Source organism: Cyprinus carpio, chromosome B7 (assembly GCF_018340385.1).
Source record: "Cyprinus carpio isolate SPL01 chromosome B7, ASM1834038v1, whole genome shotgun sequence".
Lineage (NCBI taxonomy): Eukaryota > Metazoa > Chordata > Actinopteri > Cypriniformes > Cyprinidae > Cyprinus > Cyprinus carpio.
Genome location: NC_056603.1, coordinates 27,463,125 through 27,480,862, shown reverse-complemented (window position 1 = coordinate 27,480,862; position 17,738 = coordinate 27,463,125). Strand labels below are relative to the sequence as shown.

Sequence of the window (17,738 nt, the reverse complement as noted above, 5' to 3'; positions counted from 1 at the left end):
TCGCATTGGAAAGTTCAGCCAAATGTTATCTAGCACAGGGAGGTTTCAAAGGGGAGGCCCATTGCTCCCCCTCTTCCAACTTCTAGTTTCTGACTCTCTCTCCCACTCTCTCCCTGGGTCTCTCGCCCAATCTCCTCGCCCCCCCCCCCCACCAGCTGCCTTTCAAACTCGCAGCCAATAAGTGTCTGTGATAACATCAACAGCTGTCAAAGACCCAGGCAACTGTGCTTGTCTCGTAAACCCAAACACCTGTACTCTCTCATTCTTTTGATTGTTATCCCTCATACACACGCACACACACTGCTCTGCTCTCTATCACTCACATTGGTTTGATTTGCTTGTCAGAAAGAAGGGGATGTGCCAAGATCTGTGGAGCCGTGCGGAGGGGTGTGTGTGGGTGTATTCCGGGACGGGATGGGGGATAATTTATAAACTGAGCGAGAGAGATAGACAAAAAGAGAGAGAGAAAGACAGAGAACGTCTCTTCAAAAGTTTGGCACAGTTTGAAAGCAAGAACTGGGGAGGATGTCACGACAAACTGTACTACGTCACCCCTGTGTTTACTTCTCTACCTCATTGTCTTGTTCAATATCAGTGAGAAAGTGTGTGTCTGTCAACATATGTTTGTATTTAAATGCCAGTCTCATCAGAACCTTTCGCCTCATGTGCACCCACCACCTGTTTTTTTCCCAGCCTACAACGCTCTTCCTTGGGCACATTGGCTGCATAATCCACCTTTCCCTAAAGGCTTTGGCTCCCATCACTGCCGCTGTCATGCTGGGCTGCTATATCCATCACTTAGTCAATGAGAAGTAATGACAGAGTACAGCAAAACAACAGCAGTCTGTCTGCGGGTTCCTGTTTGAAGGGAAACACACCAGGTTGCTATGAGACATGGCCCCAGTGGAGGGGGCCGCAGACACCGAGGCATTCTGGGATTCGAGACCGATTTGGTGTTTATGATCAGGTGCTGACTGGAAACGAACGGGCTGCTTCTGTGGCATTTTTTGATGTAGTGAATGTTGACATAATGTAACAGGGATTTGAATATTCATGAGCTTGAAAAAAAAAAAGGGGGCAGGGTTTTTGGAGAGAGGGGCTGCTGTGGAAACAGGAAGTTCTCAATCAAAGCTGAGAGGAAACATGTTGTGTGTGAGTGTGTGAGAAGAGAAAAAGTGAGTGAGAGTAATGATAAAGTGTTTGTCAAGGGTGAGCTGTTCGTTATTCTGATTTATGTGTCAGACACATTAATGGTGGAATGGCACGCAGTCGTTCTCCTCCTCCTCCATCGCAAGCTACTAATGGCCAGAGAGACAGAGAGCTGCTACTCACACTTAGACTTCTTGTGCGGTTATCTGTGATCATGCAGGATTCAACATGTGTTAAGGTTTAACCCGTGACTAATCGCATTGCCTGTGCTGTATTACGGCTGTGTTCTGAGAACACTGACCCTCCAGTCATGGACTCCATAAAGAGCACACAGTATAGTCTACTTGTTCTAATAGAATTCCTGCAGCTCATTGAACTAGCAATGTCATTAACAGTTCTACGTTTGATTCCTAAGGAATGCGTGAACCGATCAAAGTCTATAAAAGTATCTGCCTTAAACCGTAGACATTTAACTGTTACCATAAATGCTGTTCCTTTAAGACTTTATATTGATTACAGAATCAAAAAAAAAAAAAAGTTAGCAGCATAGCTGTTTTCAACATTGAAAATACATGTTTCTTGAGCACCAAATCAGGATATTACAGTAGAATGATTTCTGAAGAATCATGTGACACTGAATACTGGAGTAATGGCTGTGTGAATAAATTACCTTTAAATAAATTTTGATTTGAAATATATTAATAATGCCCTACATGACACATACGGTCAGTCAAAAGTTTGAGGTCAGCAATATTTTGAAAGGAGTCTCTTATGCTCATGATTTTGCCATTTATTTGATAAATAATAAAATCAAATAAAATAAAGTTTAATTTAAGGGTCAGTGAGATTATGAAATTTGGTCTTGAAAGTTTTGCTTTGGTACTAAACATCTTTACTAATATAATACCTCACATTATAAATTATTAGAATGCGCTCTTACATTGTCAAAAAACATAAAAATTGTAAAATTAAATTATCGTAATTGAAACAAGGAAACATCTGAAAAATAACTTTTTTTTCTTTTTTTTTTTCCTGTAAAACCTTTAAAGGTGCTGTATGTAGGATTGACACCGAGTGGTTGAACTAGGTATTGCAGTCCAAATTCAAAATATTGGAGAGGGTTTTTTTCACCCGGCCCCTCCTCCTCAGACTTGCACACGCAGGTTGCCAGATTGAAGACACCAGCAGGAAAGAGCACACATGACGATGAATGAAATGAAATACACTGTGTTTTCCGGCAACTGGCAACGTGGGGTGCCGAAATACAATTGGGTAAACTGGCAGTGGGTGGGTTTCATAAACCAAAACAGAGACTGACATTCCGGCCCTGAACGCACATTTTCAAAGGAGAGTAACTGACTGTAGCATTTTTTTTTCAGACAAAAAAGTATGTTGACTTAGCATGTTTCTTAAATATCTGACACATTATGGTATTTTTATGCTTTAGTAGAGTCAAAATCTTACAGCACTTTTAATGAAAATATCCATAAAATTATTGTTTTTGCACTTTATTTCAATTAAAATATTTTACTGTAATTTTATGGTTTTTGTTTGGCAGGCGTAGCTGGCAGTCATTTACCCAATTTTTTTTTTTTAACAGTGTATACTGTGCTTGTGTATTTTATTATTAATATTATTATTGTGCTCACATAATTGCAGTATTTTTAATTCATTCATTCATTCATTCTTTTATTAATTCATTTGTTTTTAATGCAAAGCGCAATAGTAAAACAACAGTTCTATTATGGTTTATGGTTTATTATGGTTTCCATAAAAACATTTAAGCAGCATCTTCAAAATGTATAACAATACATGTTTCTTGAGCACCAAATTAGGATATTAGAATGATTTCTGAGGCATCATGTGACACTAAATACTGGAGTGATAAAATATATTAATTATGTCCTCTGACATGTACGTGACACATACTGTCAGTCAAAAGTTTGAGGTCAGCAATATTTTTTTAATGTTTTGAAAGAAGTCTCTTATGCTCATGAATTCTGCATTTATTTGATCAAAAATACAAGTAAAATAGTAATGTTGTGAAATAATATTAAAAATGTAAGTTGTAAGTAAATGTTTTTATTTGAATTCTATTCATTTTTTGTGATAATTTGTTAATTTAGTTAATAAGCCCCACGTGCTATTAAAATGTAATTTTAGGAATTCTAACACAAACCTAAAAAATGTAGAAAATGGTCCAGCATGTATGAAAGTCATCACTTGTGCTAGTTAACTGCATGTCACGGCGCTCTGGTTCACTGGAACACATCTCATCTCGCCGATCATGGATGTTTTATGACAATCGTCTGCCACATCTGCTGGCACTGGAGAAAATGTGACAAAAAAAAAAAAAAAAAATTCTATAAAATTCCAGGATTGAAGTGTCACAATAAGAAATCCAGTGGAATAAGCAATTTATATCTTAACACATAGTTCATATTGTTTAAGGCACAACATATATATGTCAGCAGTGACATAAAATACGGTTTTAATACACCATTACAGACAAAGGAGGGGGTAGAAGAGGAAATATTTCTGCTTCTTTTGTCTGTTCAAACTCAAGAGGTTTTGCTCTTTTTATTACCAATAAAAGAAGAAATGCTAAAGACTTGAGATGGGTCTTGTTTCAGGCACACTTTCCTTTTTTTTTTTCTCCCAGCCATGGATGCCAAGAACAAACAAATGGCAGTGAAATGCATGACACATAAACACAAACTCAAACTTGGAAGTATTTGACCTTTTCCTTTTCCCTGATCCAGGCTTCAACATGAAAGAGCAAAAACAAGCTCTTCCGCACATGCAGGTTGGGCTTGACACTGACAGTAGTTGTTTGACACTAGCTTGTTCATTTTAACCTCTTACATTGAGGGATTAAAAGCTATGTCTTTGTTTTTTTTTTTCTGTGCAATAAACAGGACATTTCACATTTCCTCTTTAGCATAAACTCATTACTGACAACTTTGCAGAACACCCACATAAGGACAGAATGGTAATTAAATATGTGAAAACAATTGTTTTAATTTAATTCATGCTCAATAGGAGCAAGTTAGCCAACGGTCCAGTCCCGTGTCACCCCGGGGATTTGTAAGAACCCATCATGGGCACCCAGCATGGCTTTGCTCTTCTCCTCTGTGTCTTTGTGCTCATGGAACAAAGTAAAATGCCTGACATGTTTTTTTCTTCTTCTCTGTCTCTTGTTCTACTCCCTTTGTTAAGTCTCAGGTTCAGGGAACAGAGGCCTAAGGGTAGAGATAGAGGCGGTGCACTGTAAACATTTGGTAATTAGGAGCCTGGAATATCCGCTATCATTGCACTTTTTATTCCGCCAGTAAAGGAGGTAAAGGGGGGCTGTTGTCTCTCTCTTTTTTTTTGTCACCATTTTTCCTACCGTCAGCCATTCTATCATTCCACTTGCGGTATGTAAGGTTGATCATCCTGTGAATGAAGCCCCTGGCATTGTTAATGTTAATTAAAAGCAGTTTCACAGGCACATCCCAAGCTACGCCCTGCTAACTACAATGAAGTTCACCACAGCGCCGCCTCAGGGCTGAATGAACAGCACCACTCCAGTTTTGAAAGGGATAAATTACCTAAGAATTAAATTCTGTCATCAATTACACTCTCATGTCATTCAAAACCTGTATGATTTGGAAAACCAAATAGCATATTTGGAGGTACAGCTGGATATCACTAAAATCACTAAAATCATTAGGGTTCAAAACAGCTTTGGAAAAAGTAAATAAAAAGTTAAATCAATAAATCGACCGACCGACAGACTGATCAATAGTTGTTTTGAACCCCAATGATTTTCAATGTATAGACTGTATATATATATATATATATATATATATATATATATATATATATATATATATATATATATATATATATATATAGTACAGGTCAAAAGTTTGGAAACATTACTATTTGTAATGTTTTTGAAAGAAGTTTCCTCTGCTCATCAAGCCTGCATTTATTTGATCAAAAATACAGAAAAAAAATTAATATTGTGATATATTATTACAATTTAAGATAATTGTTTTTAAATTTATTATACCTTTAAATGATCATTTATTTCTGTGATGCAAAGCTGAATTTTTAGGATCATTATCACATGATCCTTTAGAAATCATTCTAATATGATGATTCATTATCAAAGTTGGAAACAGTTCTGCTGCTTAATAATATTTTTTCAGAACATGTGATACTTTTTCAGGATACTTTGGATGAATAAAAAGTAAAAAAAAAAAAAAATAAAAGCTATGTTTTTAAAATATAGATATTTTGTAATAACAATATACACTACTGGTCAGTAATTTGGGGTCAGTATTTTTTTTTTTCTTTCTTTTTTTTTAAATAAAATCAATACTTTTATTCAGCAAGGATGTGTTAAATTGATAAAAAGTGATAGTAAAGAAAATATATTATTAGAATATATATTATTAGAATTTTTTTTTTTTTTTTTTTTTTTTTTTTTTTAATAAATGCAGTTCTTTTTAACCTGTTATTCATCAAATATATTAGACAGCAGAACTTTTTCCAACACTCATAATAAATCTGAATATTATAATGATTTCTAAATGATCATGTGATAGACTGGATGTTACATGTGACTAGACTTGTGCCGGTATTCGGTGATGCGATATATGAATATACGCGGTAATGAATATGCACGGTATTGTTATCGTGGGCACTTCTAAATACCGTGAATAATTATATATTACAAATTATTCAGAATTTGGAATGCATTTTAAGAATATATTTTTCCCATCAACTGCTCAAAATGCACAACACCGCTGTATGCTGCTTGAAAGAACCATGCGCTCTGATGTAAACAAGCACGCATGAGAAGCACATGGGGGAACATGTGAGAGACGCGCTGAATGAAAGCACATTCACTCTCTGACAGCAGATGGCGCTAAACTGCAGCCCTTACCCTGTAAACCCCATTAATAAAGCAGCTGCTACTTTCTAAACCATTTTAAAAATAATTTTAAATAGCCATTCAGATTTGTGGATTTGTTATGGTGTTCATCACAGAGCCCAAATACTTTAATATTTAGACTTAATAGGCTATTTATTTTCATTTTTTTTTTTTTTTTATCTGGACTACAACATGTCCTAGATATTGTTTGAAAGTGTTTTGATTCTTTATTGTTCATTCACACTTTACATTAGGGCTTCTTTAGTTAACAAACTGCCAATGAAAAATTCTTCTGAACATTCATTAATCTTAGGTATTCCAATATTTAATAACACATTGTTAAAAATGAAAGTTGCAACTGTGTTATTTAATTAGCTAACATGAAATAAGACTTGTATTTTTTAACAAAGATTAATAACTTCTATAGCAAATGTAGCTATTGCTCATTGTTTAGCTGTGCATTTATTGAATGAGCACTATGCGATGTCCGAACTGATTACACTATATTTTATGTATTGCACTATATTTTATGTAAAATCATTTTTCTATTTTTAAACTGTCTTAAATTCTTTTTAAGTCAATTTTTAAATAATTTTCAAAGTTCTTAAATTGCTTGTTTTATTTTTGAGGTTATTTTTCTTCATGATTTTTTTTACTTTCTTTCATGTAAAGCACTTTGAATTACCATTGTGTACAAAATGTGCTATATAAAGAAACTTGACTTGTGTTAATGCATAATGTTAATGCATTAACTAAGGTTAACTAATGATGTCTTATTGTAAAGTGATACCTATTGTTCTTTATAGTTCTTTTGCACTTTAATGTGTAAAACTTTTAACTTTATATATTTTTTTCTGTATTGCTTTATTGTATTTAAATGTTCACTTATTTTTGTTATAAGAAAAAAGTTATTTAACCTGTTATACTGTATTATGACCACTTTTTTAAAACTAAATTTCAATACCGTGATAATACCGTATACCGTGACAAAAGCATTATCAATTAATCGCAACAGAGAAATTTGATACCGGCATATCCCTACATGTGACACTGAAGGCTGGAGTAATGATGCTGAAAATTCAGCTTTGCATCACAGGAATATATATATATATTTTTTTTTAAGTATATTCAAATAGAAAACTATTATTTTAAGTTGTAATAATATTTCACAATATTACTTTTTTTTTTGTATTTTTGATCAAATAAATGCAGGCTTGATGAGCAGAAGAAACTTCTTTCAAAAACATTAAAAATAGTAATGTTTCCAAACTTTTGGTCTGTACTGTGTATATATATATATATATGTAAGTCACTTTAGAACTAGTAACGAAGGAACATTGAGTTACTTCACTGAAAGCTTATTGTATTGTTGTATTAAAAGCTCCTCTGAGTTGCTGTCATATGATGACTGTGTGTTGCCAGATCTTGACGTTTTTTTTTTTTTTTTTTTTTTTTTACTGTTTCCAGTTTCATGCCATCATGGACTGCAAAATAATGCTTGTTGGTTTAAAAAAGCAGCTCCTCCTGCATTCTTAACAAACTCTGAGCACACTGGTAAAAATGATGTGTTGGATTTACTTAAAATATATATGCACCATTTTTGCAACACACTTTTTAAGTAAACCCAACTTGGAACAATTTTACTTAAAATAAACAAGATAATCTTTGTTATATGAACTTAAATATTTGAGTTCACTCAACATTCTTTACTTAAAATATTCAAAATTATATAATCTACCAAGTAATTTCAAGTTGTGTTAACTTAACATTTAAGCTCATTTATATTTAAAAATTCAGTTGAACCAACTTAACATTTTAACTGATTTTAGATCTTCAGCTATTGGTCTGCTTACAGTACATTTAATATCTTAAATAAATTAAACAAGAAAATTACACAAAATAAAGCATTTCTGTTTATTTTTTTTTTTTTGACAGGCTGCAAAGCAATGGTGAAGCCTAAAACAACACATCATGAATGTACAACACAATGTGACAAATATACAAATGGAAGTTCACTTCTAACAAGTTAATTCCTTGATTTTTAACCCTTTGCAACACTTCTCAAAGGATTTACATTATTCCAGCATTTAATTTTGTACAGAATTCCTAATAAAACTAGAAAAAAAAAGCATTTTCTTTTTCTTTTTGTTTTGTTTGTAAGACACAATAGGTCTACAATAGGTCACTTTTTTTTCACCCTTTGCAACAATTTTTCTAACATTTACTTTTGGAACACCCAAAAAACATCCTAAGAATAAAACAAGAATGTAATCCAACAGTAGCAGACAAACATTGTTCATTGAGCTCTTTGGGGTAACTCAGATTAATTGCTTAAATTAGGCCAAGCAGAAAAACACAAGCCTTCGCAACACCTGCCAATCTCGTCATCACCTCTATGCCTTCCAGCACTATCCCAGTCTGTAATGGATCATCTGTTGAGCCACCTTTTCTTGATGATTTTAAGTGTGAGCAGTTCCAGTTCCTCCTTATTCCCATGAGTATCCTATAAAAATAAAACAAAAAACATAAAGCAAATACGCATTTACTTATAACAACACTTGATATTTTTTTCAGATTGTTTCTTAGTGCAAAAAATACATTGCAATTAAATAACACAAAAAAAATAAGATTTTGAAATAGACATTTATATTTTAAAATAAAATAAGTCACTTACAGCTATTCATTTTATTTCTATCTATGTTGGTTGAATTTAATTAACTGTCTTTATAAAAGTTGTTTATTTAGGTTTGGAGAGTAACTTGGATCAATTTCAGATGCTCACCTGATGGTGCTTGATCAGATTCTCAGGATTTTCAGAGAGGCAGACAATTAAGCATAGAATTACAACTTCTCTAAATTGTTCCACAGGGCTGGTCTGAAAAGTAAAACAAAATGCAGCTTGTTATGATGCATACACACAAAATCACAACTATACAGTGACTCAGAGTTTGTGAATGAAGGCATTATTTGACCAACTCATCTATAATGACAGTGAAACTGCTGATGGAAAATGAAGTTGAAAAAAAAAATTTTTTGAAAGAGAAAATAAAATTCTATACACCACAACAATGATCTGAAATTTATACAGTGACAAGAGTGTTTTAAAGCTAATTGGAGAACGTCAGTCAGAAGTCAATCAGCTGATCCACCCAAAATGTTTTCATCATTTACTCACCCTCACACTGTACCTGATTAATTTACTATCTTTAGATAAACAGATAAACAGAAAGTGATTTTCAATCCTGGTCCTGAACAGCCACCGCTATGCACATTTTCTATCTACCTTATCAGTTAACGGTGCGCTCTTCGGATCAGCGGCAGAGGGAACGCAGGTTTAAATTTACAGTTGTGACCATAATTTTGAAGGTTTACTAGACAGAGGAATCATTGTCATTTAGAAAAACGTTTGCGTGTGTCTGAATCGAGATCACCATTACTTAATTATCATGCATACATATTTACATGTAGCATGTATTTTAGAATAAAATATAAATCAAACCTCAAAATTAACCTGCGCCCTGGCCTGGACTGCCAATTATAGAGAACATGAGAACATTGTGACCGAACTTTTTTATTATTATTATTCTGGAATGGGTTTACACGTACAAACTCAATGTTTTCATAAGTATTCATAACACGTTTCTAATTACTGAAGCATTATTCTAAGCGATTCAGAAATTCAGTTTAAAAGTTCCCTTTTAGATCACAAACGCAATAATCGGGTAACGTTATACGTTAAGAAACAAATTAAGTAAGCTTACCTCTTTTCAGCATCTATCACGTTGCGTTTCAGAAATGCGTTTCTTCACCCCCTAACACACACACACACGCACAAGAGGGGAAGGGGTTCACTGATGGTAAATCGCCAAAATCTGATATCATACTTATTTTTAAAGTTAGGTTACCCCTTCTCACCGTCTTCACATGTGCTTCACAAAATGGCTCCTTTGCAGGAAACAGCACATCACATGGCTCACAGTCAAATACTTAAAATTTTATGCTAGATTTACTTAATTTTAACATAATTGTACTAGTAGTTGTCATGACTTACTTTCTTTCATTTTATTTATGCATACATTTAAGTTCACTTTGTAACTTATATTTTTGCGTTAAATGAACTATATATGTTAAGTAGACATTGAAAAGTTATAAATGCTAAGTTTTTTGTGTTTAATATATTTACTTTTATAAGTAGGCTAATGGTTGTTCAGACAACGAATCGTTTTTTTCAGTGCAGTCTGAGGTGTACTTAAGCCCGTTTAGAGTGTCTGTAATGAGCCAATTTGGTGTACAAGTATAGAAGCTCTATGATTACAACGACCAGTATTTGAAGTGTCACAAAATTCTGAAACTATTGTATATTGTTTTTTTTTTTGTTTTTTTTTCTCATTATTGATCGTTTATCGTACAGAGGTAGGGTTGCCAACTTCAGAAAAAGAAAATAAGGGACAATTGTGTTTTTCATATTTTTCCCTCACATACTATATATAGAATTCAATCAAAATAGAAATATTTTCTAACAATATAAGTCTTTACTATCACTTTTTATACATTTAACACATCCTTACTGAATGATAGTATTCTACTAAGTTTCTTTAAAAAAAAAAAAAAAAAAAAAAAAAGAAGAAGAAAAAAAAAAGAAGTTTACTGATCCCAAACTTTTGAATAGTAGTGAATATTGTAACAAATAGTTTTTATTTGGAACAAATACTAATCTTTTTAATTTTTATCTATCAAAGAATCCTGAAAAAATATCACAGGTCCCCCAAAAAACATTAAACATCACAACTATTTCCCACATTAATCATAAATCAGCATATTAGAATGATTTCTGAAGGATCATGTGACACTGAAGACTGGAGTAATGATGCTGAAAGCTTTGCTTCTTAGGAATAAATTATATTTTAAAGTATATTAAATTAGAAAACTGTTAAATTGCAATAAAATTTCACAGTATTACATTTTTTCCCCTGTATTTTTGATAAAATAAATGCAGCCTTGATGAGCATAATACATTTTTTAACCATTAAAACTTATGTGTGTGTGTGTGTGTGTGTGTGTGTGTGTGATAGGTATATCTATTATGTATAACAGTATTTAGATCTATTAGGTAATAGCTATGTGTGTGTCTGGTCCCCACAATGTCAAAAAATTCAGGTTTCACTATCCTTGTGGGGACATTTCGTCCCCACAATGTAGCATAAACAAGCACACACACAGACACACACACACACACACACACACATGCCCAGCTATTACATAATAAACTATCCTTAATAACGTGGCTCAAAATAAATCTGAATGCTCCGCCAAAAAACACAACACAACAGAAATTTCACAGCATAACTGTCACAAGATTATCGACTATCATGTGTGATTTAAGTTCTGTAATTGGCCTTTGCTGCGACAGCCATTGCTATTCCATACCAGTCAGACTCATACATTAAATACTTTGTGTTAGCATCAGATGCATTAGCATAAGATGCGGTCGTGCGCAAAACCAAACGGTCAGGATGTGTCTGATTTCAGTTCTGATTGAAGATCAGAAGATGAGATCCGCATCAGCTCAGTGGGCAGTGGTGGTTTGTTGGTGGTTTCAGTGGCACAAAGGCTGTCATTGTTTTAATGGGAGGCGGGCCATGCTGGGCTGTAATTAGCTTGCTGCAGGTTGCTGGGCCCAGCTCATTTGTGTCAGGCGGCGGGTAATTGTGTTGTAAAGTGCGGCGCGAGTGAGTGATGTCGTAGGCCAACGCTGTGATTTGTGGGGCTGTGGCCTTGCTGTACGCATTACTAAGCCATCTTGATGTATTTATTTATGCCATGCAAATAAAATCAGAGAATCAAGAGTGTGGACGGCTCCTGCTAAGATACCGGTGGAACGAGAGAGAGAGAGAGAGAGAAGGGGAAATATGGAGGTGTATTTGTGTTTTTATGTATTGTTATAGTGCCGTAAAGAGCTGAGTGAATTAAAATGGGAGGAGGGGTAGGTGTGAGCTTGTTTATATGCACAAGAAAGCTTCATAAAAACACGTTAGCGTGTGTGTGCGTGTGTGTTTGCTGCAGGCAAGAGTACTATGTCTGCTCTTCTTCCTGATGTTGGGAGCTGTGTAAGAACAGACACTGCAGGCAGGCCCCCAGGCAGCCCTCGGGGCCTTCAAGACAACAGAGAGACACCCACCTGTTGTTACACACACACATACACACTCACACACACATATACACACACTCACGCACTCACACACATAAACAGTCAAATGCACAAACCACACACAAATCTGAAGCTGTAAGAATGAATTGATTCGTCCACTTTTCAGTCGGCCAGTCTCTCTCTCTCTCTCGATTTGGTCTCTCTCTCTTTGAGACCACTTAATTCCCACATATCCACTCAAACAGCAGAGCAGTACTTCAATCAGAGATTAAATAAAGAAAAAAAGGAATGAAAGGCAGGACAAAAACATACCTGCAGGAACGCAATGGCTAAATCAAAGCGGAGGTGCGGCGGAGAGGTAGCTATTAGCTCTACATGCATTTATTATGAGATACAGTAGGCAGGGTTTAATTATATGATGAAGTTGGCCTGGTGTATTTTGCTGCGAGTGACACAGGTTTATGCAAAGCCAGTCATTATCACTGTCAGGGAGAGGGAGAGCCAGGTTCCGCTTTCATGGCTGAAGGTGTCATTAGAGCTGTCTGAGACCCTGGCTGAGCCCTCCTCTGTGTCCTTACACATCGCCTTAACACCGTAAAACTTGACATACCATAATAGACAGAAAAATCTCATTTTTGGAATTTAAGATTATCGGAGTGTGTTTTACAAGAAAATACTATTTTGGTGTTACTAATTCAAAATTGTTTTATTCAATATGCTTCTTGGTGTTTCTATGTGAGATTTACAATGCAATATCTGAATGAAAACTGTTTCTACACCAATTATTTTTAGTCTAGGAAATTTGTGCAGCATATTTGATACTCCAGGCTTTTATGACCATATACACTGTTAAAAAATAATAAGAAGGAACGAATGAATGAACGAATGTACCGTATGTATGTATGTATGTATGTATGTATGAATGATTGAATGAATGAATATTAGGAGAACATCATGCAAGAAAATTCTATTTCAGTCTTTCTACTTCAAAATATCATATTTAATTAAATGTGTTAGTTGCTATTTTTTTGTGATTATTACAAACTTCACTCAGAAATTGCTAGTAAATTTCACAAATGAATTATATATTTTTTCTTTTAATGTAGTGTAATGAGGGGTGAAAAACAACAATGACAACAATAAAAACACTTCAATTTTATTCAGAGACCCAAACTGAGTAAAAAACAAACAAACTGCAGTTTGGAGCGGATGTTGTTATTTATATGGCCAAATTTTACAATGAAATTATGATAATTTGCAATATAAAACAATGATATTATGATAACAAATATAACATACTGCTTACATAAAATGGATATATTAGTTGTGACTTTATATCTTGAGTAAGGTTATAATTAAATGCTTAGTTTTATTATTTTTGGAGTGGCAAACATATAATGCAATGCATTAGAGTACATTGATGATTGAGAGATGTACAAATAAACATTCAAAAGCCTTTTGTATCATATTTGCAAACCGAAGTTGCTTTAGTAAATACTTCTTAAAATATTACTAACAATATCAAAGTTATTCTTATATTATAAAAACATTCAAGATTTCACAGCAAAAATATCAACTATCAGGCTGATAGTTATGGAAAGAGGTTTGTCAAATATGATACAGTAGGCTTTATAGGGTTAATATGTGTGAGTGCCAATGTCTTCACTCTTTCTCATTCTGCAGAGATTTTTCTAAGAGGATGACATTGTCTCAATCAGAGCCATTAACCTTTTACCTTAATTCACAAGCAGTCATTGTCAGTAAACTTTTATGAATCCCTGTGATACTCTGCTAAACGTATGATAGTAATGTAGCTTGAATAAAGAGGAGGACTTTGTCTGGTCTGTGTGCTGAGACCACATAATATCACTAGCAGGGTGCGGAGGGGGTCCGAGACCGCCGCATGACCCCGTGCTGTTAGCTGAAGGAGAGCGTCAGGGCTTGATTTCATTTGCTATGATAACAGTCATTTCCTCCTGTCAGACAGCACACAAACAGCCTGTCCCTCTCCAGCCAGCAGGCTTCAGTTAAGGCCACAGAGAGAGGATTCACCCTGTCATCATGTTTACTTGATCTGTTTCCTTTTTAATTAGCCACTTTCATTCATTCCTTTCTGTGTGGTAGAGAAACATTTATGGGGGAGTATGATACTTGAGCATTATGTTAACAATGAGTGACTATACCATTACAAAAGCATTCTTATAAAATACTTGAGAAAGAATAGCCTCGTTCTTGCAACGCTGCATAAAAAATACACAGTAAAAACAGTACTATTGTGAAATATTGTTACAATTTAAAATAACATTTTAATATTTAAATATATTTTAAAATGTCTTTTATCCAGTTTTTAGTGTCACATGATCCATCAGAAATCATTATAATATGCTGATTTGGTGCTGCTCAAGAACATTTCTTATCATTATCAGTTCTGTAAACAGTTGTGCTGTTTTATATTTCATATCAGGCTGCAAGTCAGCGTTTATCTTATTTATATGACGTGTTTTGCAACATCAGTGGTGTGAATGTAAGATATGTCCTACACAGCTGAGATATGAAAGCTCACAGATCACCACTGAAGTTAATAGTTTTATCATGAACAGCAACAGCAGAAATGTTCCACTTGCTAATGGTTTCTGTTAACGTGTGGACAACAGTTTTGTTTCAGTACTCTCAGAGCAGTTCACGTGTTATACAACAGGTTGTATGTTAATACTCCAAACAAATTCAGGCCATCTCTACTAAAATGCAACGTTAGACTTTTTCAATAATTTCGGGTAAATTAAACCCACACCACATTTTACGAGTCAGAAATTCTGGTATTTTTTCTCAAACTTATTCTTGCCACTAGCAAAATCAATTACAAAGATCTCTCAGTTTTGCCACACAAATGTTTAAACCTGTAGTTTGGTAACTAAACACTGTAATAATTTGTGAGTGTATCATTGTAGCACTGCAGAATTAACACTTTCACATCAGTTTTTTTTCCATCCAGTTTGCAAGAAGCATTTAAAGGCCTCTAAAACACATGAGAGAGTGTGGGGCTAGAGAGTGTTGTCAGACTGATCCTGTACTCTTGTCTTTCAAACTCTCATTGAGAGTTCTGCATCTCACTCTTTCATTGTACTTTTTATTCTCTTTACCCCCTGCTCTCTTTGCCCTCCCAATCCTTCTCTTGCCATGGTTAAAGAATGACAAGAGCGAATGATCAAAACCGCCAGCTCTTTTTACCCTTGTCCATCACTCTGCATTGTGTGCCTCTCTTTCTGTCTCACTGTCTGTTTCTTCCTCTCTCTCAGCTGACAGCCTTTAGCTTCAGAATGAATCAAGTTCTCTTCTCTTCTCCTCCACATGACCCCATTCCTTCTGCAAACAGTCTACAATTAACAATCAGATGACAAGAAGTGAATGTAAATTATAATATATTTCTTTTGTATATTGAAATTAATGCATCTTTTTCTTTCTTTCTTTCTTTCTTTCTTTCTTTCTTTCTTTCTTTCTTTCTTTCTTTTTCTGTTTTATTAAAAATGGTCTTAAAAAGGCCTCAGTGTCACATGATCTTTCTGATCTGATTTTGTGCATATTTATTCTATAGTTTGAAGAATAGAAAGTTTAACAGAACCACATTTATGTGAATTAGAAATATTTTATAACATTGTGAAGGTCACATATATATATATATATATATATATATATATATATATATATATATTTACATTCCTTTAAAGAAAGTAGTATAAGCAGTACTCTATTATAGAGTTAGATTAGATTAGATTAGATTAGAGAGACTTTATTCTAGTCATAAACAAGTAATCACTGGAAACTAGATGTTGTTGTTAAATGTCAGTGCGTGTAAAGTTGTACAGTAACATTATAAGGAGAAACAGTGAGTAATAGAGAAAAGTAAACTGAGAACGATTACAAAAAACTGCACTGTTGTACACTCCCTCTGTATTTTGAGAGACTCCATCTCTCTGGTCTCATCTTACATAAAAATGCATGCACACTCTCTGCTAAGGGTTCTTTCCATCAGACAGCCCTCTTTTCCTTTAACTACAGTCCATGGCAGGGTTGAGGAGAGAATAGCAATGCATATGTCACCCGGTATCTGCACAGGGCCTGTGAGAGATACAGTATTGCTGCTGTCGGCCCAGCAGCACTAGCACGCAGCAGTGCAGCCATGCTTATCTGCGCTACACCACCGGTGCATTACCTGTCTGCGGGCCGCGGATCACTTCGGACAGTATCATTAAATGCCATGTCATTACCCGTTATGGAGTGATGCCCCTCGCCTTGCAGAGAGGGGGTTGTGGAGCGCTCGCGAAGGCGTATGTTTTGAAGGAATGCTGAAGAGGTGGTCGAAGCCCGGTACGGACAGCACCAAAGACACGATTGGCATTAAATTGTTGAGGGGAGCTGTATTGACTTTGACTGCTGCAGGAGAGGGCTGTTAGTGCGTGCGCTAGACGATGTTTGTCACTGGAGTGAGGGCAGGCTGAGCAGACATGCCGGGCTCAGGGAGAGAAGGCGCGGGCTGAGCGATATGGATAGGTGAAGTCTCCCGGTGGGACGTGCTCCCGGGCTGCACCGAGCTGGGAGGAGAGAGGCTAAATTGAAGGTTTATTTATCCAATTCGCTGTCAAGGTCGACTTGTCGGGAAGCTGTCCTGTGTGTGCTCACCAAATGCCAAAATCCCGACGAATTGTTAAGAGAAAGCTGAGGGCTCTGGAATCAATGACCTTTGTGCATCAGGCATCAACATGCCAGAGTCTCTTAAGGCCATTCTTTACTGGCTATTACACGTGCCTTTTAAAACAAGAGGGAGGCGAGGAGCTGTCTGAAAACACCAGCACACATATATACAGACACGCACACATATATGGAGCTGACAGACTACAACACGTGCCACATTGATGGCACACGTTTGACTGAAAGAGCATAGCATGATGATCCTGATTGCAACTTAATGCCATCGTGGCAACCCCGCTAAAATTCCCGTACTGCTGTGTTGCATTTTGCAAAGCTCACAAATGTCACATTTAATTTAATAAAGGAAGTGCATTTCATGATTATCACTGAGTTTAAATTAAACAAGGTGGGTTGAAAAGGGTCAGGCGTTTCACTTTCAATTAAGATAACTCTCCATTGTTTATCACGCAGTGTAAGATTAAGCACAGATGGCTACAATGATGACGTCTATGTAGATCCTGTTTTCTTGAGTTGATTCCCACACTGAACAGAGAGCAGATTTTCTCAGGTTTGTATACATAATATGTTCTTATATGAAGACAACAAAACATCATTTCTTTTTTTAGATTTGATCTTTTTTAATGTTTTCTCACTCAAGAATAAATATCTATATTTAAATATATATGTAGACCAGTGCATTATTAGCAGGGTACATGATTTAAAAGCATGATTAGTTTATGTTGGCTGTCCTTGACCAATATACATTTGATAGACATGTATAAGATTTGCATTTGTGTATGCATGTGTATAAATGAATAATGAACAAAG

General features: G+C 35.2%; 1 long non-coding RNA gene across 1 annotated transcript; it reads right to left on the bottom strand.

Annotated features, from left to right (window-relative positions):
- Window positions 1-8,530: 8,530 nt before the first annotated feature.
- On the bottom strand, window positions 8,531-10,177 carry LOC109066255. The gene is made up of 4 exons (XR_006155215.1): window positions 9,982-10,177; window positions 9,838-9,888; window positions 8,859-8,951; window positions 8,531-8,579 (listed from the first exon to the last, which is right to left on the bottom strand). It is a non-coding gene; the product is annotated as an uncharacterized LOC109066255 (long non-coding RNA).
- Window positions 10,178-17,738: the final 7,561 nt, after the last annotated feature.